A 25414-nucleotide genomic window follows, 5' to 3' on the forward strand; every position below is an offset into this window, starting at 1 on the left:
TGGGTGCGGAGCACTACTCTGTTGTGATGAAATTTGGTATACGGAGCATGAGCAACCAGGGCTTGAAGCTCACTGACCCTACGAGCTGAAGTAACTGCCACCAAGAAAATGACCTTCCAGGTCAAGTACTTCAGATGGCAGGAATTCAGTGGCTCAAAGGAGGTTTCATCAGCTGGGTGAGGACGACGTTGAGATCCCATGACACTGTAGGAGGCTTGATAGGGGGCTTTGACAAAAGCAAGCCTCGCATGAATCGAACGACTAAAGGCTCTCCAGAGATGGCTTTACCTTCACACGATAATGGTAAGCACTAATCGCACTAAGGTGATTCCTTACTGAGTTGGTCTTGAGGCCAGACTCTGTAAGTGCAGAAGGTATTCAAGCAGGTTCTGTGCAGGGCAAGAACGAGGTTCTAGGGCCTTGCTCTCACACCAAACGACAAACCTCCTCCACTTGAAAAAGTAACTCTTTTTAGTGGAATCCTTCCTAGAGCAAGCAAGACCCGGGAGACACCCTCAGACAGACCCAACGCAGCGAAGTCTACGCCCTCAACATCCAGGCCGTGAGAGCCAGGGATTGAAGGTTGGGGTGCAGCAACGCTCCGTCGTTCTGCGAAATGAGAGTCGGAAAACACTCCAATCTCCATGGTTCTTCTGAGGACAACTCCAGAAGAAGAGGGAACCAGATCTGACGGGGCCAAAAGGGCGCTATCAGAATCATGGTGCCGCGGTCTTGCTTGAGCTTCAGTAAGGTCTTCCCCACCAAAGGTATGGGAGGATAAGCATACAGGAGGCCGGTCCCCCAATGAAGGAGAAAGGCGTCCGACGCTAGCCTGCCGTGTGCCTGAAGTCTGGAACAGAACAGAGGCAGCTTGTGGTTGGTCTGAGAGGCGAAAAGGTCCACCGAGGGGTGCCCCACGCTCGGAAGATCTTGCGTACCACTCTGGCATGGAGAGACCACTCGTGCGGTTTGCAATACTCTGCTCAGTCTGTCGGCCAGACTGTTGTTTACGCCTGCCAGGTACGTGGCTTGGAGGAGCATGCCGAACTGACACGCCCAACGCCACATCCCGACGACCTCCTGACACAGGGGGCGAGATCCGGTGCCCCCCTGCTTGTTGACGTAATACATTGCAACCTGATTGTCTGTCCGAATTTGGATAATTTGGCAGGACAGCCGATCTCTGAAAGCCTTCAGTGCGTTCCAGATCGCTCGGAGCTCCAGGAGGTTGATCTGCAGATCCTTTTCCTGGAGGGACCACAGACCCTGGGTGTGAAGCCCATCGACATGGGCTCCCCACCCAGGCGAGATGCATCCGTCGTCAGCACTTTCGTGGGCTGCGGAATTTGGAATGGACGTCCCAGGGTCAAATTGGTCCGGATGGTCCACCAGAGCAGTGAAGTGCGGCAACTGGTGGAGAGGCGGATGACATCTTCTAGATTCCCGGTGGCTTGAAACCACTGGGAAGCTAGGGTCCATTGAGCAGATCTCATGTGAAGACGAGCCATGGGAGTCACATGAACTGTGGAGGCCATATGACCCAGAAGTCTCAACATCTGCCGAGCTGTGATCTGCTGAGACGCTCTGGTCTGCGAAGCCAGGGCCAAGAGATTGGTAGCCCTCGCTTCGGGAAGGTAGGCCTGAGCCGTCTGGGTATTCAGCAGCGCTCCTATGAATTCCAGAGACTGAGTAGGCTGGAGATGGGACTTTGGGTAATTGATCACAAACCCCAGCAGCTCCAGAAGTTGAATAGTGCACTGCATGGACCGGAGGGCTCCTGCCTCCGAGGTGCTCTTGACCAGCCAATCGTCGAGATATGGGAACACGTGCACTCCCAGCTTGCGTAGATATGCCGCCACCACCACGAGGCACTTTGTAAACACTCGTGGGGCAGAGGCGAGCCCAAAGGGCAGCACACAATACTGAAAGTGCCGTGCGCCCAGGCGGAATCTGAGATACTGTCTGTGAGCTGGCAGTATCGGGATGTGAGTGTATGCGTCCTTTAAATCCAGGGAACATAGCCAATCGTTTTTCTGAATCATTGGCAGAAGGGTGCCCAAGGAAAGCATCCTGAACTTTTCTTTGACCAGGAATTTGTTCAGGCCTCTCAGGTCTAGGATGGGACGCATCCCCCCTGTTTTCTTTTCCACAAGGAAGTACCTGGAATAGAATCCCTGCCCTTCCTGCCCGGGTGGTACGGGCTCGACCGCATTGGCGCTGAGAAGGGCGGAGAGTTCTTCTGCAAGTACCTGCTTGTGGCGGGAGCTGAAAGACTGAGCTCCCGGAGGGCAATTTGGAGGCAGGGAGGCCAAATTCAGGGCGTATCCGCACCGCACTATTTGGAGAACCCACTGGTCGGAGGTTATGAGAGGCCACCTTTGGTGAAAAAATTTTAACCTCCCTCCGACCGGCAGATCGTCCGGTACGGACAACTGTAGGGCGGCTATGTTCCCTTGGATCCAGTCAAAAGCCCGTCCCCGGCTTTTGCTGTGGAGGCGCAGGGGGCTGCTTAGGCGCACGCTGTTGACGAGAACGAGCGCGCTGGGGCTGTCCCTGTGCCTGACGAGGCCTTCGGGCCGGCTGGTTGTACCTACGCTTCGCAAAAGAATAGGGTGCAGCCTGCCGGGCCCGGGAAAAACGTCCACCTGTGGAGGTGGATGCTGAAGGCGCCCGGTGGGAGAGCTTGTCGAGAGCGGTTTCCCGCTGATGCAGTTGGTCCACCATCTGCTCGACCTTCTCACCAAAAATGTTATCCCCCCGGCAAGGGACGTCGGCCAGTCTCTGCTGGGTGCGGTTGTCCAGGTCAGAGGCGCGCAGCCATGAGAGCCTGCGCATCACTATACCTTGGGCCGCAGCACGAGATGCCACGTCACAGGTGTCATAAATACCCCTGGACAGGAACTTTCTGCACGCCTTCAGCTGCCTGACCACCTCCTGATAAGGCCTGGACTGCTCCGGCGGGAGCTTCTCGACCAGGTCCGCCAGTTGTTGCACATAGGTCCGCATGTGAATGCTCATATAGAGCAGGTATGATTGGATGCGGGTCACGAGCATGGAGGATTGGTAGGCCTTCCTCCCAAACGAGTCCAGAGTGCGAGACTCCCGCCCGGGGGCGCCGAGGCGGTATCCCTCGAACTCCGTGCCCTCTTGAGAGCAGAATCCACGACCGCTGAGTCATGGGGCAATTGGGGCCGCATGAGCTCTGGGTCAGAGTGGATCCTGTACTGGGACTCTGCTTTCTTGGGAATGGTGGGGTTAGTTAATGGTCGCACCCAGTTCCGAAGCAGCGTCTCCTTTAGGACATTGTGCAGCGGCACCGTGGAGGACTCTCTAGGTGGAGATGGATAGTCGAGGACCTCGAGCATCTCGGCCCTCGGCTCTTCCACAGAGACCACGGGGAAGGGAATGCTGATAGACATATCCCGCACAAAGGAGGCAAAAGAGAGACTCTCAGGAGGTGAGAGCTTCCTCTCCGGTGAAGGCGTGGGGTCCGAGGGAAGGCCCGTAGACTCCTCTGAGGAGAAATATCTAGGGTCCTCCTCTTCCCCCCACGAGTCCTCATCCTCGGTATCGGACATTAGCTCATGTAGCTGAGTCCTGAACCGGGCCCGGCTCGACGTCGAGGCACCGAGGTCTCGGTGTCGTCGAGCGGTGGACTCCCGCGCCGGTGGGGACGGAGCTCCCTCCATCAACGTCGACGGGGACTCCACCTGCGTGGCGGTCGAGACCGGCACCGCAAGCGGCGGCGGTGTCGACGGCCCCGGCGCCGGGCTAGAGCTCACCGGCGCCACAGTCATCGGCGCCGAGGGCGCAAGCACCCCCGGCGCCGGCACAGCCTGGCGCATCAGTCCTTCCAGGATCCCCGGAAGGATGGCTCTGAGGCACTCGTCTAGGCCCGCTGCCGGGAAAGGCGGTGGGGCCGGTAAGGGTGTCGGTGCCGGAAGCTGCTGGGGGCCAGGAGACGGCACCGAGGTGCCGGAACCCCGACGCGTCGGTACCTCCACAACCGACGGAGACCTCTCCTCTCGACAATGACGCTTCGGCGTCGCCTCCTCTCCGACATCCGGATGCACCGAGGGCGACCGGTGACGGCGCTTCTTATCTTTCTTCCGATGCCCGTCACCGGTGCCGGAAGGCATGGAGGAGGAGGAGGTCGATCCCCCTCGGTCTCGAGGTACCGGGTCAGACAGGGTTCGGTCCCGTGGCCCACGAGCTGAGGGAGTGACCGGGGCCGATTGCCCACGCGGCCTCTCACCCCCACTCTCACCGGCGGACCGGCGGGCCCTGTTCTCCTGGGGTCGCTGCCATCGGTGCCGATGTCTCGGGCATCGATACCGGTACCGAAGGACCGGCCGTCGATACCGATGCCGTCGAGGTCGACGTCGAGGGGCCGGCGCAAGTTCCAAAAAGACGGTCCCGCAAAACTTGCCTCGCAACCTACTACTACTACTACTTAACATTTCTAGAGCGCTACTAGGGTTACGCAACCTGAGTCCGTTTCCGGAGACCTAGACACAAAGAACACGACTTGAGATTGTGCTCCGGCCCGAGGCACTGGAGGCACCAAGCGTGGGTGTCGGTCTGCGAGATCGGCTGGCCGCAGCGACCACACTTTTTAAATCCACTCGGGACCTTCGCGGACATCGACGGAAAAATCGCGTCGGCGAAGTCGAAGTCGTCAATGGTGGCTGGAATCACACCACGGAAAAAGAAACGACCGAGCGACCACTAGTCCGCAACGTGGCGTCCCCGCTAGAAGCGAGGGAAAAAGGGGAGCGCGTGCTTCACACGCGCAGGTTTTTTTTTTTTTTTGTTTTTGTTTTTTTGTTTTTGAAACAAAAAGGGAAACCGTACGGTAACCAGAAGCAAAGCGACGATCCGCGTAAACGCGATCGAGAAAATCCGGCGGCTGAAAACAGAGAGAGTGGCAAAAGCACAACTCTCTCCAGTCGCGGAAAAAAAGGAACTGGCGGGAGCGGTCGCGCACGGGCGGGAAGACGGCCGCGCATGCGCGGTGGGCGTGCCCTGCGTCCCGACCGTCCCGCGAAGCTTTTTTCCGGTTGGTGGGGGCTGCCGCGGACGTCACCCAGTCGTGAGAACAAGCAGCCTGCTTGTCCTCGGAGAAAGAAAATCAGGTTGAGAAACTGTCTGCAGAATGCCTTTCAATGGACTGTAATATTACTATGCTGTACCTTGCTGCATGATCCCCCCCCCCCCCCCTTCTACTAGGGATGATACCACCAGGTTATTCACCAGTTTAAAAAGTATTTCAACGTCTACTCTCAGTACAGAGCTGAATCACTCCCAGTTCCTCTGTGCATACTGAGAAAGAGCTGGTTGAGAACATTACTGAAAAATGCAAAATGTATAGAATCCCCCCTGCTCAAATCATCTCTACTTTTCTCTCTCTGGCACAGACACTTCCCTTTCCCCCTGCTTTGTCTCTTTAGCCCTTACAACCTCAAAGCCTCCATCCTAGTTTTCTTACCACACTCCCCCCACCCCGTTCTCTCCTTTCCTACAACTTGTGGAGCATTCAGGACAGTGCAAATGCAAGTTCTTGTTCTCCCTCCTCACTCACAGCCAGCCACGAGTTGCTCCTCAAACATCCTCAATCCCACAGACCTCTTTTTCCAAGTAAAGCCTCTTTGAAGCTGATCACTGTAAGAGCTGCATTTGGTGGTAAGAAGTAGGACTGGAGATTACAATTGCATTTGCGTGCTCCACTCTAAAATCCCTGCCCGTCAGGATTTAACATGCAGTATGCCAATTCAGTCTCTAGCTATTAGCTAATAGAGACGTTAAAGCTTTGGCTTGGCTACTGCTGGAAACAGGATACTGGGCTAGATGGACCATTGGTCTGACCCAGTATGGCTACTCTTGTGTTCTTATGTTTTGTATTTTGTTTGGGCTTTCAGGTTTTCCTTGTTTTGCTTTTATAAATCCTTTAGAGCACAACTGGACAAAAAACACTGAAGCAACAGGAAACAAGTCCAGAAGCAGGGCAGAAAAGGCTCAAACCTGCCCTAAGCTGGTTCCTGATGGGTCAAGTCAGGAAACAAGAATCAAGATTACCAGAAATTTAAAAACACAGCTAGGCATGGAACATGGCTGCCTTCCAACCTGAAGGTCACAAGTTGGAAACTGGCTTGTATATCTAAATATTAACATTGGGGAAAAAATGCTAAAATGTAATGACATTGAAAAGCAAACCTGTCATTCTGGAAGTTTTCCTGTCCTTTTGGATTAGGATCAAATTTAGTGGAGTTCTTACCAGCTTAGGTTTTCCTGTTTTTTTGGATTAGGATCAAAATTTAGTGGCATTTTTATTTTATTTTTTAAATTTAGGTGATAGTCAATCATTACCTTTACTTTGGCTGGTTCATTCTGTCACAGAGTCCCTAGCCAGGAACTCGAGGTCCTGAATACCAGACTAAAACAAGGCAAGAAGTAGGATTGCTCAAGGTATGTTCTAATGTTATTGTACCTCCAAGAAGTACAACTGGAAATACAAGGATTACTGAAAGCAGAGTCAATCAGGAAACAGGAACCAAGATTACCAGATATACAAGGCACAGCTAGGCAAAGGCTGGTTGTAGCACACTCAAGAGGCAGAATATTACTTCCTGGAAGGCAGCTGCCTTCCATCAAGATATGCACAGGTTCAAGGCTGGCTGGTGCCTAACAGCTATTGACACTGGGACAAAAAGGCTGATATTTAAGGACACTGGAAAGGAACCTGCCATTTCAGGTTAGAAACAATATAAACAATATTTCCCTTGTTTTAATATTTCTCATGTTTTTAAATTAATAGTTTTGTTTTAAATGAGCAACAAAATACTCAGAGTGAAAGTGACAACAAGGTAATATATGTCATAAGAATAACAATGAATAAGCCACATTACAGAAGAGAGACTAAACAGCAAATGTGTCTAAATAGGTATCAAGGGTTTTCCAAATACTCAGTTCTTTAGATAAGGGTAACTTATTAGTCAAATAAGCAAGTTCATACTTTTTTTCATAATAAAACCGAATTCCACCAAATGTAAACAGAGGGGTTAGAATTGTCCTTCTAGTGATTTTACTCTCAATTGCTTTGAAATTGATAGTCAAATATTTATCTTCATCTTGAAGATTAAATTCCATTGCTAGCTATTTCCACATTAGACGTTTTAATAACTGTTCATGAGGCTTGAAAATTTGAGATATCAATTCCATATATTTGACCAGATTAGCACATTCAAAGATAACGTGTGCCAAGATGCCAACTTTAGTTTTACAAGACCAGCATATATCTGCAGAACCACCACAAAGTTTGGCTTTCCTCTGTGTCCATAATGCACGGTGGAGTAGAAAAGCATGGATTGAGTGATTGATGATGAAAGTGAGGCTCAAGGACCCCTCATCCATACCAGTTGCCACAATTCATCAGATATGTTATCTTGAATATCAATTTCCTAAACTTTGAGATTGGCAGCTGTAGTTTTTTTTAGTGCTTTGAAATGCTTGTAGAAAATTGATGCACTGTGTAATAAAACAATGCTTGAAATAAAGTAGTCGATGGCTGTGAATTGACTTGTATTTTCAATGTTCCAAGTTCTTAGATTTCAGAGCATGAGAAAGTTAGAACTAATGGAAGAATTGGGAAGGTGACATTCACTTTGAAGATGAGCAAAAATTTTTAATTTGCCATTATGAATGAGTTGGCTTAAGAACTGAATATTGCAGTTTTGCCATTTTAATCAGTTTATTGTCGATAAGAATATTATCATTGTTCCATATTACTATATCGAACAATGTCTTGGTGTTCTTTAGTAAGGCGCCAATAAACTTGAAGGAAAAAACAGTTGCTGAAATCAATGCAGAAACTGAACTCCATTTATTAGCTTTACTATTGGTAGCAGACAAAATATGAAGAGGCAAAAGGTGACAGTTCATTTAGCAGATGAACTGCTAAATGAAGTCTCTGTTAAACACCAATTATAGCCCTTATTCAGAATAAAGGCTAACTCCTCCAAATTCTTTAGAGAGCTTCAGAATTCTCATTGCAATACATGGGCTGCTATGTCCCGCCTTTAATCGCAATTAATTTTTAATTGAAATGCAGCCCTAATCAACCGTTTATCAAAGATAAATACCTATTTAATGCACTGAGACTGAGTTTTAAACGGAAAGTTTGATAACTCTTGTTGTGTGATATCTTGGTGCAATAGAAGACATCGACATCCCATTTTATCCCAATTAATTCAGAAAGAGATTCAATTTTAGAGAAGACATGTGGGATAGATGGTATGGATATATAAAATAGGAAATCATGTGCATATAATGAGAGTTTAACCTCAATATCTTGTATCTTCAGAGCAGTAATCTGAGAATTTTGTCTTGGTGTCATGGACAATGGTTCTATTGCTAAATTAAACAGAAGGGATGACAGAGGGCACATTTGTCTGGTATCTCTGGACACAGAGAAAGGGGACTGAATAATGGTTATTGACAAAACTTTTTGATTTTGGATTGAGATATAGTAATTGTATCATTTGTATGAACTTGGGGCCAAAACCAAACCAGGAAAAGATGTGAAACAGATACCTCCATTCTGTCCTATCAAAAGCTTTTTCTGCATCCAGAGACAATGCGACCAAGTTGGTCCTTTTGTATGTTAGCTAAGGGAATTATATTACAGAATAACCTGGAGTTATCAGAATTAGTAGTGCCGTCAGACATAAACCAACATTGATCTGAAAGAATTATAGAAGGCAAAATCTGAGATTATCTTAGAACAATAATTTTTGCATAAATTATAGATAGGTCTATAGTTAGAAACTAGATCTCTCCCTGGTTTAGGAAAAACAATTATTTGTGCTTCTACGAAGGTGCTAGCTATGAATTTGTCTGTATTAATTTGATTAACAAGGGTGATACGTCTTTGGAAAAAAATTTAAAGCATTCTGCATTAAAACTGTCAGGGCCTGGTGCCTTATTTAAAGGAAACGATTTTACGGCAGATTAAATTTTTTCTAAAGAAATTGGGTTTTCTAATTCATCTCTCTATATAAAACACACCTCCAACGTTCTAATGAAGCCGAAAGCCTGAAGCCGGAAGTAGTGTGTAGTTGTGTAGATCGCTGTTTGCCATGAGTGTCTGCCCAGCCCTCGCGTCACAACGTGATGTCGTCGAGGGCGGAGCAATGACTCACCAAATTGCATCGCTCACCCTACGCACGTCACACGCAACAGCTGACCAACCACAGTTGGGAGGGCGGGTGCACAGCGGCGAATCAATGCACCAAGGGAGACAGCAGATTCGCCGGGTGCTTGGAAGGGGGGACACAGCCCAGGGAGAAAAGAGCATCAGTGGGGGCAAGGGAAAACGGAGAATCGCTGGGTGGCTGGAGGGGGGCCACAGGAAAAACTAGAATCACTGGGTGTCTGGAGGGGATGCAGGGGAGAGAGGACAATCGGTGGGTGGCTGGAGGGGGGCAGGGGCGGAGGACAATCGCTGGGTGGCTGGAGGGGGGAGCAGGGGACAGAGGAGACTCGCTGGGTGGCGGGAGGGGGAGCAGGGGAGAGAAGATCATCCCTGGGTGGATACAAGGGGGGAGGGGCAAGAAAAAAAGGATAATCGCTGGGTGGCTGCAGGGGGAGCAGGGGAGAGAGGATAATCGCTGGGTGGCTGCAGGGGGGGGGGGCAGGGGACAGAGCAGACACACTTGCACCCAGCAGTCTCACTCTGTCAGAAACACATTCACTCTCTCTCTCACACAGTCACTCTCACACACACTCTCAAACATACACACGCCGACAAAAACCTTGCTAGTGCCCGTTTCATTTGTGTCAGAAACGGGCCTCATTTACTAGTCAGATAATATTTTATCTATTTCATTTTTACTAATATTCTTTAAGAAGTCAATTATTTTGTCATTTCATCAGGCTGTGACGACATTACCGCATTGGCAGCCGCTAGCGCGGCTTTTTAAGCAGGGATCTTAGAATCACTGGGATTACTGAACTGGCAATAATCAGAAATACTTTACTAATATAATCCTTAATACCAGGTTCAGTTAATAGTCTTGAATTGAATCTCCAACTTTTACTATTACGAGTGTAATTTTCTGGTATGAAACTCATAAGAATGAGAGCACAATCGGAGCTGGTTGTTGGTAAAAACGTTTTGCTTCCATAACTGAAGACACCAGAGAATCTGAATTTAAGAAGAAATCTATCCTTGAATTTGACTTGTGCAGGATGGACAAAAAAGTAAAAGTCACTCATCCTTGAGGGGAAGGATCTCCAAATATAAGTACATAAATACATAAGTACATAAGTACATAAGTAGTGCCATACTGGGAAAGACCAAAGGTCCATCTAGCCCAGCATCCTGTCACCGACAGTGGCCAATCCAGGTCAAGGGCACCTGGCACGCTCCCCAAACGTAAAAACATTCCAGACAAGTTATACCTAAAAATGCGGAATTTTTCCAAGTCCATTTAATAGCGGTCTATGGACTTGTCCTTTAGGAATCTATCTAACCCCTTTTTAAACTCCGTCAAGCTAACCGCCCGTACCACGTTCTCCGGCAACGAATTCCAGAGTCTAATTACACGTTGGGTGAAGAAAAATTTTCTCCGATTCGTTTTAAATTTACCACACTGTAGCTTCAACTCATGCCCTCTAGTCCTAGTATTTTTGGATAGCGTGAACAGTCGCTTCACATCCACCCGATCCATTCCACTCATTATTTTATACACTTCTATCATATCTCCCCTCAGCCGTCTCTTCTCCAAGCTGAAAAGCCCTAGCCTTCTCAGCCTCTCTTCATAGGAAAGTCGTCCCATCCCCACTATCATTTTCGTCGCCCTTCGCTGTACCTTTTCCAATTCTACTATATCTTTTTTGAGATACGGAGACCAGTACTGAACACAATACTCCAGGTGCGGTCGCACCATGGAGCGATACAACGGCATTATAACATCCGCACACCTGGACTCCATACCCTTCCTAATAACACCCAACATTCTATTCGCTTTCCTAGCCGCAGCAGCACACTGAGCAGAAGGTTTCAGCGTATCATCGACGACGACACCCAGATCCCTTTCTTGATCCGTAACTCCTAACGCGGAACCTTGCAAGACGTAGCTATAATTCGGGTTCCTCTTACCCACATGCATCACTTTGCACTTGTCAACATTGAACTTCATCTGCCACTTGCACGCCCATTCTCCCAGTCTCGCAAGGTCCTCCTGTAATCGTTCACATTCCTCCTGCGACTTGACGACCCTGAATAATTTTGTGTCATCGGCGAATTTAATTACCTCACTAGTTATTCCCATCTCTAGGTCATTTATAAATACATTAAAAAGCAACGGACCCAGCACAGACCCCTGCGGGACCCCACTAACTACCCTCCTCCACTGAGAATACTGGCCACGCAATCCTACTCTCTGCTTCCTATCTTTCAACCAGTTCTTAATCCATAATAATACCCTACCTCCGATTCCATGACTCTGCAATTTCTTCAGGAGTCTTTCGTGCGGCACTTTGTCAAACGCCTTCTGAAAATCCAGATATACAATATCAACCGGCTCCCCATTGTCCACATGTTTGCTTACCCCCTCAAAAAAATGCATTAGATTGGTGAGGCAAGACTTCCCTTCACTAAATCCGTGCTGACTTTGTCTCATCAGTCCATGTTTTTGTATATGCTCTGCAATTTTATTCTTAATAATAGCCTCCACCATCTTGCCCGGCACCGACGTCAGACTCACCGGTCTATAATTTCCCGGATCTCCTCTGGAACCCTTCTTAAAAATCGGAGTAACATTGGCTACCCTCCAGTCTTCCGGTACTACACTCGAAAGATTACGATTTTTCATAATGTTCAGAATAAAATCTCTAGTTTGAATTGGGAGCCAGATTAAGGGGTTTAAAATTAAATTAAAATCTCCACCTAAAATTATAGAAAGATGCGAATAATTTGTTAAACGTTCAGTCAGATTGGTAAAGAACTTAATATCCTTGCAATTAGGAGCATAAATACAGCAAAGAATTGTGTGTTGTCAATATTAATAGACATACCTGACAATCTACCTCTGTTATCAGATGTAGTGGAAATATTCTGAATGGGTAACAATGATTTATAGAAAATAGATCTACCATTTTTTTTTCGTATTGCAGATAAGAACTACCTAAAGTACATTTGGGGTGTCTGAGTAAATGTTATTAGCATTAAGATGAGTTTCCTGGAGGAAAAGAAAATTGGGAGAAAGTTTGATAATATAAACCCAAAATTTTGTGCATTTAAAAGGGTTATTTAAACCCTTTGGAATGAGAATCAAGCAAGATATATAACAACCACTGGCATCCAAAATACAGAAGCGCAATGGTTTCATCTGCTCTTGAAGAACGATATGGCTTGTAACAAAGAACTCATAATATACAACCTTACACAGACATGACCTTGATTGTGCCTCTATAAGGTAAACTTTAATTGTGACCCTTATGATGGATAAGAATTAGAGAATAAAAATATTTTAAGTCTAAATTATAATCATGAATCTTGACATGTCACATTCACTGCAAACAGAGGATTAGTCAACTTCCAAAAATCTTGTTATCAAAACAGACAGAAGAAATAGCTTACATACAAGAAAGTTTTATGTAAGCATAAAAAATTATTTTTTCAAGTACCAAAGGTCATCCAAAACAGAACAGCCAAGATGCCCCAGGCAATCACAGAGAGCACTTGGATCTTCAAAAGATTAGGTAGTACTATTTTTTATTTTCATCGTGGAAGGAAAGAAAAGGCCATATTTGGTATTAATTCTTTTCAGCAAGGGACTCATTGAAATTGCTTCCTGTATTGTACTGTATTTTTATGTAAGTCAGTTGCAATAATGATTGTATGACCATCAAATTTTAAAGGAACTTTAGCTTTTGCTAATTGTAAGATTTGGATCGCAAGTTGATAGTGCAATGACTTAGCCACTATCAGTCATGGTCGGGTAGCTCCCTGAGTAATGTAAAATGTGCCCATTTGAATTCCAGTGGCACAGGGAAGTTTATTTGAAGGGTGTGGAAACCATAAGGAAAGAAAGGAGCATACATCAGATCCCTCAAATTTTTTGGTCATGCCAAAAATTTTAATATTATTATGGCGCAAAATATTGTTTAAGTCTTCCAGGTCCCGTTCAAATATGAGTATTTTTTTTTAAAGAGAGATGTGGAAGTGTTACAAGCTTTGCATCATGTGCATTCAGGCATTCTTCAGCTAGAGTAAGTGCTGAGGAATGTAACGCTACTTGATGAAGATTAAGCATTTCTTCTTTGAGCTCCTTGAGAGGAGTCTTTATTGTCTTTAATTAAATCTTTTACCTGCAATAGTTCTTGGAAAATCATGGTCATATTTAAATCACTTAACTCCTTGTGCTGTAGCAAGGTGATCTGGTTTGTTTTGCTTTTATGAAGCCATAATCAATGAAATTATGTTATGATAATTGTTCTCCGAACCGATGATGAAGATATATTTTGTCAAGGTGTGCAGAGCATAAGCTCTATGCTGTCATCTTGGTTAAGGCTTAAGTGCACCCCCATTTCAAATGAATATACATCCTTATCACCTAGGGCTTCAGGAGCAGCTCTAATTGTAAAAATGGTTCCACATAGAATAGGGGTTCCTAAACATTGCCTCACTTGTCAACTTCTCCTTCAGCTACATGATCAGAAAATGATACTAACACTTCCCTTATCTGCCAAGCAACATTGCTGATACTACCTCCCTTTCCTGCAGTGAAGGAGTAGCCTAAAAAGTTAGTGCAGCGGGCTTTGATCCTGACAACTTGGGTTCAATTCCCACTGCAGCTCCTTGTGACCTTGGGCAAGTCACTCAACCCTCCATCGTCCCAGGTACAAAAAAAACCAAAACAAAACCTTAGATTGTGAGCCCTCTAGGGACAGAAAAAGTATCTAAATATGTGTACAGTGCTGCGTACATCTAGTAGCGCTTCATAAATGATTAGTAGTAGTAATAGTTGCATGCTGCCTCTACTTTGTGGTCCACACAGCATTGCTGCCGTTTCCTACTGGCCCTCGTACTGAATCCTGCACAGCAAATACAAAATTGTGTGCATGAGAGAATTCTATGAAAATTCTACACTCTACTGTATTTATATCGGGGAAAATTCTGCATGTGTTGGAAATGATTTAGGTGGGCTTCATATAAGAATGGATTGTACTTACAGGAGTTACAAGAAAGAGCTGAGTATAATCATAGTTCTTTTTTAAGCACGTTATAATTACTGGCTGTAGCCCTCCCTTTTGCATGGAAAGGCAAGAGGCCTCTGCAGGCCAAGAACCTCCTTCAGTGCAGAGGGTTATGACCAGAACTAGATTAGTGTATGCAAGGTCATGGTTGTCATCCCATCAGCATTCTGATTACAACAATTTGGCTACAATCCTTACATGGTGGTACAAGAGCTCCTGGTTTTCAAGATGGCTGAGGCAGCCTTTATAGAGAGACTATGGTTATAATCTTATATCAACCATGTTTGTGATATAAGGCACTAGTAGAAAAAAAAATTGAAATGCTGGGTAAGAAAAATGGGATAAGGTGAGAGCACTGGTGTTTTTAAGTATGAGAACTTATACAATCATCTACCCAAAGATGTGTATAGTGTTTTTCTTCATTTTTTTTCAACATCTAGCTAAATTGGAAAGGCCAACTTGTCCATCTGCCTTCATCAACTATGTTACTATGTAACATCAACAATGTTATGTTATTGACAACAAGCAACCGCTGCTCAAAGTTTCATAAATCAAAATAAATGTCCCAATCATCAAGAGAATGTTAAAAAAAAAAAGAGTCTTCCTATCTGATAGACAGTGACAAAAAAAAAAAAAAAGAGAGAAAGAACCCTTAAAACTGAAGGCCCCTCCCAAAACACTGGTTTCACTCGTATACACTGTACGCAGGCCCTAGCCAGTTGCAGCATATACACTATGCAATAAGATTTTAAAAAAAGTGTCATTTACTATTTAAAATTGCCCTAATTTCTTAAGCATCATCACATCTGTAAAAAAATCTAAAAAGTATCAAATATGAATGATGCAGTACAAAAAGGCAGTAAAGACCAATGCATAAAGTATCATTTAAGACTCCACCACAAGTTGCTAAACCTAGATATGGCATTATAAATCAGATTTTCCAAAAACAAAATTAGTAAGGTGAGGTTAGTATTACTACTTACCATATGCATATCTGAACTACAACAGTACAACATGAACTACAGGCACAGATCCCATTGAAATCCACCTGCAAACATGCAGCTAGCACATTTCTTGCTCTGCACAGCGCCCCACAGCTGAAATATCCAATCTGCAGAATAAAAAGTCCAATAAGAAACCAAACACTATTCTTAATTAACTATTAAAAAAAAATCATATCAACCTCATGCTGTATTATTGCTAAACATAAAAAATTATCATACAGATGAACCAATCCATTATGAAGGAAAGCAAGTGTTATAATGTTTTATATCTATATTATAAGATAGAATCTAGATTCGATTGCTAAACTTAGGAGTTTGATATATACTTTCCCCAAAAAAATTACCAATATGATGAACTAACATTTTCATTTATTTCTAATGATTAGTTTGGGAATAAAATGATGATGCAACTTTATATTTTCACTATTCATGAAAATCTGACTTTACATAAGCTCGTTCAACAACCCCACAGTTGAGGTTTGGTTTAAATTCCAAACTTTGTAAGTCAATGCCTAAAATACTAGAATCTCTTCAAACAAATTATATTGCTAATAGTTAGTTTTGCTGATAAAATGCGGGGGGGGGGGGGGGGGGGGATCAATTACAACTTGTAAAATTATTAACAATCGGGAAAAGAACCGCATTTTTATTCAATACTGATTAGTCCTGTCAGAAGTTCAACTGATTCCTGGCCAATTCAGGAAACTTAAGTCATCTGGTCAGTGTTATCAGTTTATTTCAAACTCAACCCAAACATTAAGAACTGGAGCAAATATTATAAAAGCCAATACATTTAACTGAGCGCCATTTGCAGCTTTTGTTTATTCAAAAACACAAGTCTAATTATATTCTAATACAGTACACAAACTTTTTTTTTTTAACGTAGGTATGCGCATTTGTTAAAACCTTAACTGTCTAAACATTCTAGATTGTTGCACCCTCAGTATGTCATTTTCAGGGAGCAGAAAGATCAGGCAACAGACCCTTACGTAATATTTTATTCGCAAAATAGTGGCAAAATTTGAAGCAGCCTCAACGCTCCAGGGGTAACTCTAATTTTGGATCTCCAACGTACTGTTTTGAGCAAACAAAACTGCTAAAAAAAAGTTTTTAATCGTCACACACTTGCCTACTCTTTGAGTGCAAAGATACCAAGTCATACGTAACAGGCGTGCAACACACGCATTCGGCTACCCTTGCACTCTCACACGCCGAATACCCCTCCTCGCACGCATACGGGGTTCGAGGAACTCGCCAATCTCCCTTCCTCATGGTCCTACCATCTTTCTCTCTATCTTCCGCTCTCCTTATCCGCGATTCGGCATCTCGCCTTCAAACCCTCCCACCCCCGCGTCAAACTCATACCTAAGGTCGCCCACCAACAATCCCACAGCTTTCCTTCTCCGGTGCCGTCCCCTATGACACAACTTCTCTCTCTTCTCTCCGAGGCCCGCCTTGCCGGAAACAGGAAGTTGCGTCAGAGAAGACGGGGGTGGAATCCGGAATCCCGCAGGAAGGGCACTAGGTACCGCCTCCTCCTCCCTTCAATAATTCAGCGCAGCCGCACTTGCTTTCTACCCACCCGGGCTGACGCTGCGACTCAGGCTGGTTGGGTTCACACACTGACACATCCAAGTAGGACAGGAGACGGCATGAGTGTATTTGGCGTATTATGTGGGTTGAAGCCAGCAGGCAGAGTTTGCCGCCACATTGAGTCACCCACAACAATAGCAAACAGCTTATTAGAAATAACAGACTGGCCTATCCGTAGTCGATCATCATCTGTAAAAAGTCTAAAGGTGTTCCAATTGGATAGGCAGTGCCTTAAAAGGTGGAGGATAAAGGATTTCATTATTTAGTGGTCTATTAATTTGACATATCCCACATTGTTCCTTGCAAACTCGGGTTCAATGTGGCTTCAGACAGTGATGTCCACCCCTACCATTGGGCCACTTGAGGCAGGGGCCACAGTTGGCACTCTTGTGAGGTGGCATCATCCCCCCTCCCCAACCCCTTTCCCCAAAATTACCTGTTGCTTTTCTTGTTTTTCAAAGAAAGGCGGTGGCAACAACTCCCCTGCCACAGGTCCCAGCCCCTTCTCTTTACAGGAAATTATGTCAGAGAGCCTGCAGTGCAGTCCCATGCAACTACTTTTATTAACCCTTAACTCCTCCCAGAGCTATTACTTACCCCAACATGGGCACTATCTTTCTGCATTTTATTCTATAAACCCTCCCATGGGCTGGGCCTCCTCCCTCCCAGGGACCTCCCAGTCACTCCATCCACTCACTCCCCCAGTGACTCTCTACCAGGGGTCTCTCCTTTTGGTAATCCCAACCTAAACAGGGATTACAAATGGGATTAGTTTTGATCATTGGCTCCTAGGAGACATTGATACCTAAGACCTGCTATAACCTCCTTGAATCCGCGTGTTGGGGTTGTCTGGGAGCTGACTGGAGGAAGGGTGCAGGACCCGTCCTTGAAAATCTCTAAGGAGAGAGAAAGAGAGAGCTCCCGTCACTTCCCAAGCCGCAGGTCTTGTGTGTATCCAGTAAGGCCGCGTCTCACAGACTAAGGGCCAGATGCACAAAGTTTACTATGCTATTTCTTTAGACTGGTTCTAGCCAGTCTAAAGCAAGTGATCAGATAGCTAATAATGCACAAAGGGGTTTTCTGTGGATCTAATGAGTGCCGTTAACAGCCACTGAGAACCCCGTGCAAATGTATTACAATAAGCTCATTAGTATTCAAATGAGCTAATTCATAGTCTAATATGTATACTGGTGGGATGAATAGCTCTAGAGCAGTGTAATTTAATGAGAAAGTTTTAGGGCTGCTCTGGAGCTGTCAGAGAGGAGGTATGCACAAGCAGGCAGCTGCAAAAGGCTGCCTGCTTGTGCTTCCTACCCAGTGTGTTTTTTCTAGTGAAAAAGGTGCCGGTACTCAAATGCCAGGCCACCCTTCAGGGATGAGGTGATCACTGAGAGACCCACCCCTCAATAGCCAGGCCCCCTGCAACAAGTCACAGAATCTATGACAAGGCAGAATTGGTGTGTAGAGCCTGAAATCTTTCATTAAAACTTGGGGGCCATGGGTCAATTTTAGCAGACAACAGAAAAGTGGAGTGGAGGAGTGGCCTAGTGGTTAGGGTGGTGGACTTTGGTCCTGAGGAACTGAGTTCAATTCCCACTTCAGGCACAGGCAGCTCCTTGTGACTCTGGGCAAGTCACTTAACCCTCCATTGCCCCATGTAAGCCACATTGAGCCTGCCATGAGTGGGAAAGTGTGGGGTACAAATGTAACAAAAAAAAAAGGTACTGGTACTCAGTACCCCCAAGTACCCCTCAAAAAAGCCCAGTTTCTACCTCTCATCTCCTGGTGCCTCCTCCCAACTGATCCCCATTGTGAGCTCCACCCCCTAACATTTTTAAAAAATGTCCCTGGTGGTCCAATGGATCCTGACACCTCACTCCCAAATCTTTTTTTAATTTCCTTGGTGGTCCAGTAGACCATGACCCTCCAGGACACCCCCAAACCTTTTTTTTTACAATTTTCCCTGGTGGTCCAGTGGACTGTGACCCCAACCCCACCCACACCCTTCCATATACATTTAGAAGGTGGAGGCAAGAATGCAGGAGGAGTAACAGCTCCTCCGTCCTGCCTCATGCCCGCCCAGAACAAAGTGGCGGTGCCCAGGCCCTGCCCAGTGTATTCTGGGATGCACTGGGTGGGGTTAAGTGCCATATAAGGAAACTGTTGCTCCTGCCCTCTTGCCTCCACCTTCTAAAGGTACATGGAGGGGTGCAGGTGGGGTTGGGGTCAGGAGGGGGGTGGGTGTGTGCACAGATGGGGGGGGGGGGGTCACGGTCCACTGGAACACCAGAGAAAAATGTTTTTTTTTAATTGTGGGGAGTCAGGGTCCACTGGACCACCAAGGAAATTTTTTAAAAAGTGTGTGTGGTTGGAGGGGGCCTGGTGCATCAGAGTTTGGGGGTGTGTGGTTCATTGGACCACCAGGGAAAATTTTTTAAAAAGATTGGGGGGACCACCAAGGAAACAAACAAAAAAAAGTGTGGGGTTAGAGGGGGCCCGGTGATTCTGCTATATCGTTTTTGAGATATGGCGACCAGAAGAACACAATACTCAAGGTGAGGTTGCACCATGGAGCAATACAGAGGCATTATAATATTCTTGTTTATGCACACATGCATGGACTTGTACATGCACTGTGCATTCTCACACTTACTGCCTTGCAATATGTAAATGTACGACCTTTTTATGCACTGCAGCTTTATTTTACTGTTATTGCAATATTGAAAAAGGATTTTCTCTTTTAACCACTTTGAATGTAATTTCTTAAAGCATTTTCTGTGTGTGAGTCATATTCTATATGTGGAACTGGCTTTCATAAAAAATGTGTGGATGTATATATATGTGTAAGCACACATCAATGTTTTCTCTATGCTGTGTGGCCAAGCACCTTCTCTGTAGAAGCCATGTATTAGCCTTGACCTGCTGCACAGCAGTGCACCAGAACCTGCCCCACCTCCCTCCCGCACCCACTCGCCATAGAGCCAAACTGTGCAGACTCACAGCTGCCGGTCCCTGCCCCTCCAACATCACTTCCTGCTCTGGGGCAGAGCCAGCAGCTGCAAATCTGCACTGTGTGGCCTTTGTTTTGCTGCTGCTGGTCTGGAACAGGAGTAGTAGCAGTGGCAGGAGTGAGCTCAGATGCTGGAAGGAAAGATCAGAGAGAAGGGGCAGATGCTAGAAAGGAGCAGACGCTGGATAGGTGGTGGGAGAAGAAAGAGTGTAAAGTTAGTGAGAGTGGGGAATAAGAGGCAGTGAAATATGAGAGCCAAGGTGAAGGAAAGACATGGCAAGTTGTACTGCCCTCCAATGGCAAAAAGGAAGCAAGTAGCAAAACACATATTTTGAGAAAACCAGGCAAAACATATTTTGAACTACAGTAATTAGTTTATGCTGCAAGGTAAACTTTCACAAAAAGGACCATCTAAAGCATTTAGTTCAAGCACAGTACATGCATGTATTGTACTTGCTTCCTAAAAGTCAGATATACCATTAACCCAATTTTGATAAAAATGTTACTTGCTTCCTTTTGCCACCGGAGGGCAGTGAAGGTAGACACAGAAAAAAGAGGTAATTGGAAGACTGGATAGTAAGAAAAAATTAAATCTGGACACAGGCAGAACAATAAATTGAAGAAAACTTAAAGGAAAAGGAGGAAAGAAAATGAAAAATGGACAGGAAATCCTGGCAAGAGAGTTAAGAGATAATGATGGCTGCAGAAATCAGAGATTGGGACCAAAAAAATTAGAAAAAGTAAACAGCCAATTTTATTTTTGGTTTATGATGAAGTAATGCAGTAGCTGTATTGACAAAAGATAATTTAAGTAGAAAATAGAAATAAGGCGATATATTTTTAATGGACTCATTTTAATATCTTTTTGACTAACTTTCAGAGACCAGCTGAGCAGCAACATTTATTGATAGTGCCATCCTTTCACCAAGTCTCTGATGATTTATAGTAATTTGATGTTGAATGTGATGGGTCCTGAGCTCGGGAACCGGCTTCCAGTGTCCTTGCATTTAGAATCCTCTTTGCTCTCTAGAAATGACTTAAAACATATCTTTGGGGGGAAAGCATTTAATGCCAACCCTTGAATTGTTTGTTTTTGTTTTTATGTTCATTTGGGTTGTTTGATATATAGGACTGTGGGTCGGGGTTTGGCATGGTTAAGAAGTCAGCACTTTTTCTTTTTCTTGTTTCCTTTGTTCTGTCCTATTATGATGTTGGCGTTCTTTTCAAATGTTAATGTATTTTTTAAAATTCTGTTTATTGAGCATAATTAAGCGTACAGTCACAATGCAATGCAAAGAAAATTGTACAAGAGAACTACAAGCATGTGTGCAGTGTGTTCTGATCTGCGCACCAGGATGCAAATGACACAATACAAAAAATATCAAATGCAGTACAAAGAACTACTACTACTTCTTATCATTTCTATAGCGCTACTAGACGTATGCAGCGCTGTACACTTGAACATGAAGAGACAGTCCCTGCTCGACAGAGCTTATAATCTAATTAAAACATACTCTCAAATTTGCTGTACATACTGAAAGCAACTTTGTGTGCTATTTTTAAGTTTGATTTTATTTTTGGAATATGTTTTAGTTATGTAGAACTGTATTAACCAGATATTTTATTGTGGGCACTTCACTGAAGTCTGCAGGTTGGTAGGTTCCTTTATTTTAAGATTTTGTTGTGCTGAGATAATTTTGTGACTTTAGCATGGTCGCAAAGCTGAGATGGTTGGCATGTTTTCTGTTTTTTTTTAAATCTTCTGGGAAACAGCGATATGTGCTACAGTCTTGGTTGCCAGGTATCGACCATTATATCTAACTCATGTCGTCCAAAAATACATCAAGTGTCTCGCAGTCATAATGTTTTACTTGACTGTCTCATATTACTTGTGGGTCCTTCAGCGAGATATACTACTGAGAAAGATAAGTAGCTTTTTTTTTTACAAATAATTAAAAAATAGTCAAAACATTTTGTAAGATATTAAAGAGTTGCCTTACATTAAGAGGAAGCTTGTTCCATAATCTGACTCCTGGAAAAGGAAAAGAGGCTTCACTTGTCTATTAGATTGTAAGCTCTTTGAGCAGGGACTGTCTCTCTTTGTTAAATTGTACAGCGCTGCGTAACCCTAGTAGCGCTCTAGAAATGTTAAGTAGTAGTAGTAGTAGTAGTAACAAGCTGACTGATGATGATATCAGTGAATCACTGAGCTGTATCTCAGTGTGAAAAGAGTCAATGCTGAGGTCAAAAGAAGATAATCCTGTTGCATTTAAAATTATTGGTGCTAGGTTGTTAATATATATTTAATTATTATTATTATTTATTGCATTTGTATCCCACATTATCCCACCTATTTGCAGGCTCAATGTGGCTTACATAGTTTTGTTGTGACATTGTCATTCCAGAATATCAGATACAGTTAGTAGTGTGCAGAGATTGAGTAAGGGAGGAAAGAGGAAGTGATTAGGCGGGTGATAGTGGAAGTGGATTTTCATAGCTGGTTGGGTTGGTAAAGTGGGTCAGTGAAGCTGTTGGTTCTCTTTGTAGGCCTTGTTGAAGAAGCGTGTCTTCAGAGATTTGTACAAGTTATTTGTTTCGACGATTGATTTCAGAACTGTGGGTAGAGCATTCCATATCTGCGTGCTCGTGTAAGAGAAGGTGGTGGCATGCATCATCTTGTATTTTAGTCCTTTACAGCTGGGGAAGTGCAAATTGAGAAATTTGCGGGATGTTCTTGTGGCGTTTCTGGGTGGTAGGTCCACCAGCTTCAGCATGTATTAATTGACCAGAGTCGGGCATATACAAGAGGTTAGTTCAACTTATATGCCTATACTGGTTTATTATATTAATGCCAGATCTGTAGTAAATAAAGCAAGTACAATTAAGGACTAGATAGCGGAAGAACAACCAAACCTGGTAATCATTATAGAAACCTGGCTACAACTTTCTGATGATCCTGCAAATGGATATAAGATGATTCACCAACTCAGGGAAATTAGGAAGGGAGGGGGTATAGCATTAATCTATAGTCATCCCTCAATGTTCAGATGAAGTTCACTTTTATGTCATCTTCATTAGAGATGCTATCCTGTACTATTCAGGATGACTCTTTAAAAGATTCATTTTGCTGTATCCTATTTTATTGCCAGCCAGGAAAATGGAAAATTACTCATGAGAACTTTATATATCAGCAGTTTTTATATCAGCAGTTAATACGGAATATGCCAATATTATCTTACTAGGGAACCTGAATCTACATATAGAACAAAGTACTAATCCTAAGGTCGAGGCAGTAAATTCCTTTCTGAACTCATTAAGGGGCTCTTTTACCAAGCTGCACTAAAAAGTAGCCCGTGGTAGTGAAGGCATGTGGAATTGCTGTGCGCCAGGCCACTTTTTAGCATGGCGGGGAAAAAGCTAGTTTTAAAATGGAGGTTGTTAATGGCCATGCGCTAATATAAAAATTGATGTGCAGCCATTTACTGCCTGAGCCCTTACCACCTATTTAGTAGGTGGTAAGGGCTCAAGTGCTAACCTGGTGGTAATCGAGCACATGTACTCCCCACCCCCTGTGCTAGAAAATGCAAAATTATTTTATGGTGCGGAAAACAATGTGTGAGAAACAGAAAACTACCGCCAGGCACCTGGGTGCACCAAGCAGTAGTGGTGTTGTGCCATGTGCTACCTGTGAGGTAACCCTACCGCTGGTTGATAAAAAGGCCCCAAAATATAATAAGTTCTAGGTCAGTTCCCACCGGACAGTTCTTACCCACCAATTCCCATCTGGACAATTCCCACCTAGGACAATTCCCACTGAACCAATTCCCACCACATCAGAGAGGACAATTCCCAGTCATAATCCAAAAAAATACAAAACACACAAGGCAAGTAATCTCCCTCCCTTTTCTCTTCCAGATCGTACCCCCATTACTCCCTCACAACATGATTTTTTACACATCCCTTTCCCCTTCCAGCCATGCAGTTCACGTGGGGAGGGGGGCAAATGCCCCCACACCCCCCAAACTAACCTAATTAATGTTTAATCTGGGAACTAAATGTCGTAAATAAGTAAATAAATAAATAAATAGATAAATACAAACTGAAGTTCATGTGGGGGGGGGGGGGGCAATACCCCTCACACACCCCCAAACTAGTTTTGAACCTAATTCAGTCCCACAAAATGACACACTGATTATGATTTATAACCAATTACTACTCTACCTATGAAAAGTTATTCTGTTATTATATGTCCTCTGTGTACATCCGTATGCTGCTCTAACTTTCTTGTTCCAGACCTGATACAAGAAAGAAGCTATGGTCGATAAAGAAAAGGCTACGGAGGGTGGGAAATGACCGGGGAGGGGGGGGGGCGTCCTTGGTGGCAATTGTCCCCCTTGAGTAGGAATTGTCCTGGGGGAATTGTCCTAGGTGGGAATTATCTCGGGGGAAACTGGTGGGCGGAAACTGTCCAGGTGGGAACTCATCTGATACCACATTATATTACCCCCCCCCCCCATCCACTACCACATATTCAAAGGGTCATCAGTTAGATCTCTTTGCATATAAAACTAATACTCGATAATGTTTTGGTGTCAGAACAACCACGTGACTCAGTCATTTGGTCTGATCATTATAGCCATATTTTATAAGTCAATGGAAGGAAATTTAAGAAAAAAGTTTCAACATGTCAACTAATACATTATACTACAAGAGGTAAAATCGATAACACTATCTGGAGTAGAGTAGATCATAGTTTAGAACAAGTTGATTTGTTATTACTAAACTTGAATGATATCAGAAGAAAAATCTGGTTAAGAAAAAAGTGATCTGACAAACGGGTCCTTTTACTAATGTGCGCTAATAGATTAAAGGGGTGTTTTACTAAAGCTTAGCTCAAGTTATCTGCATCAGGGCCCACAGGAATAAAATGGGCCCTGCTGCAGAGAACTCGAGCTAAGCTTTAGTAAAAGACCCCTTTAGTGCACGCTAAATGATAAGACCCTCATATGAATATAATAGATGTCTTATCATTTAGCACATGCTGATCATTAGCGCACCTTCATAAAAGGACACCCAAAGTGAGGCAAAATTGATTTAATGACAAGCTTTTGAAAATTATGATTTTGTAGGAAACTTGAAAGAAAATCGACAAGAGTTCAGACAGAGGAAAACAGATTGCAACGGAGGGCGGTAGTAAATAATTATAAATCTAAGGTTAAGCAGGCTAAGTTATCCTACTTTACATTTTTGATTAGGAAGGAAGCTTTTGACATAAAAAATTATCATACTGAATACAGAGATGCCAAGTCTCACTCATTAGGAGTGTGTCACACTCATTTGAAAGCTTTCTCATTCTCATTCTCTTTGAGTCCCATTTCTCACTCATCAGAGCTTCAGTACCAGTGCATTGATCTTGATCACTGCTTTCATGAGAGGCAAGCCTTAGAGAAGGAAGCCAAGTGGTCCAACAAGCAGGAAGATCTGGGTACACTTTCCTGCCTACTGCTTCCCCTTGCCCTGTCACTTTTCCCTTTACTGCAAGTACATA

The 25414-nt window shown here is 44.3% G+C and overlaps 1 long non-coding RNA gene across 1 annotated transcript in view; it reads right to left on the reverse strand.

Annotated features, from left to right (window-relative positions):
* Positions 1–16698, reverse strand: part of LOC115460448 — a 31299-nt gene extending 14601 nt beyond the window's left edge. Inside the window, exons 1-2 of the long non-coding RNA XR_003940496.1 lie at positions 16629–16698; positions 15243–15370 (exon numbers count right to left, since the gene is read on the reverse strand). This is a non-coding gene — a long non-coding RNA (uncharacterized LOC115460448). The remainder of the gene's footprint in view (positions 1–15242; positions 15371–16628) is intronic.
* Between the last annotated feature and the right edge of the window lie 8716 nt (positions 16699–25414).

Source organism: Microcaecilia unicolor, chromosome 1 (assembly GCF_901765095.1).
Source record: "Microcaecilia unicolor chromosome 1, aMicUni1.1, whole genome shotgun sequence".
Lineage (NCBI taxonomy): Eukaryota > Metazoa > Chordata > Amphibia > Gymnophiona > Siphonopidae > Microcaecilia > Microcaecilia unicolor.